Consider the following 1,587-nt stretch of genomic DNA (forward strand, 5'->3'; position numbering starts at 1 on the left):
GCTTCAGTTATATTAATTGGAATACATCTAATTTTATTCTAATAAAAACAGCTAAATTATTTCTTGCATTTCAATAAAGCCTGTGCATGCATGTAGAGGAAATGCCTTTTGTCCAAGTTAACAATGCTTTTGTTTTCAAAGAGCAGAGTAAAACATAAACAAACACAGACACACGCACACACACACATATATATATGAGTGTGTGTTTGTGTGTGTAAATATATATATATATATATATATAATATATATATATATATATATATATATATATTATATACAACACAGTGTGTGTTTGTGTGTGTACTTATATTTATATACTAAGATATATAAATATAGAATAGCTATATATTATCTTATATATATTATATAATATATATATATATCATAACGATTTGTGTATACACACCGTTGTAGTGTGTACGTATGTGTTGTAAATATATATATATATATATATATATATATATATATATATATATATATATATATATATATATATATATATATATATAAGACAATCGTGTGAAACAAAATTAAATTTCTGACTCACATCAGGATCGAACCAAGGTCTTAATTATGTTTAACTCAACATAAATGCTCAGTTAGATATGGACAACATAGTTTAACAATTTTCCATCATATAACACAAACTATACCATGGATTGGAGCTTATCCCGAATTTTATACAAGAGCAGCTGTCAATACAAATGTCAGATGGTAGAATCTTCACTGATAAAACAACAAGAAAATAGGATCAACCTTTCCAAAGGAGCCTGGGACTCTGACTGTATAGACGATATCTTCCTTAAGGCAATGATGAAGCGGATTAAGACAATTGGACCAACATTAATACTTGGCCTCAAAAGAACAAGTTATTAAGATACTTTATAAGAGACTTATAGTTGCCCAAGTCAAGGGCAGCAATAAGTTCACTCTGAACAAGCATGAACTCAAATCCATTGCCAAGGTTGTTTCATATGTAGCACTCCTGATCATAAGTACCTACTGTTTTGCATGGGAATGCTGGTTATTAGGAAACAAGGTTTTAAAGTATGATACCAACTTAAGAGCTTAAAGAGAATCTTGCACTAAACCTTTGAGGGCACTTGAAGAGATGAAAGTTTGCCAGCAATTGTTGCACTCCGCATTTATTCAGCCATTTAGGACAGCGCTATACTCCACAACTTATTCACCTGAAAACTACTGTATAGGCTGAATTTTGATGAAAAGGAATAGGAATGTGTCCTGAATCATAGGCAAAGCTGAATTTAAGGGAGAAGGAATATGAATGTATCTTAAATATTAAGCACACCTATCTAGATCTCTCTGACCCATCAGTCTGGGGCCAAAATTGTGATAGCCTTATGCAATTTCTCATCACCCAATACCACAATGGTCCCCTGGCATATAAACATGAGAAACGCTCGCTGGAAAGGTGAAAGGAAAGATCGTATACAGATAGCTTTCCTTTTTATTTCAAGACCCGATCACAGTAGTACTTCTTTAATTTCTTAATAGGATGGAGGTTAGGATTAACTTTAGATATCTTTAATGGCCATACTATCTCGTGTTATTATATCCTAGTTGGCC

General features: G+C 31.9%; 1 protein-coding gene across 1 annotated transcript in view; it reads left to right on the forward strand.

Moving 5' to 3' along the window:
• LOC135220115 (arrestin homolog) overlaps nt 1–60 on the forward strand; it is a 5,807-nt gene extending 5,747 nt beyond the window's left edge. Inside the window, exon 7 of the mRNA XM_064257427.1 lies at nt 1–60. This exon is cut by the window's left edge and continues 739 nt beyond it. The gene's annotated coding sequence lies outside the window, so the exon portion shown is untranslated.
• The last annotated feature ends 1,527 nt before the right edge of the window (nt 61–1,587 follow it).

This window comes from Macrobrachium nipponense, chromosome 1 (assembly GCF_015104395.2).
Source record: "Macrobrachium nipponense isolate FS-2020 chromosome 1, ASM1510439v2, whole genome shotgun sequence".
NCBI lineage: Eukaryota > Metazoa > Arthropoda > Malacostraca > Decapoda > Palaemonidae > Macrobrachium > Macrobrachium nipponense.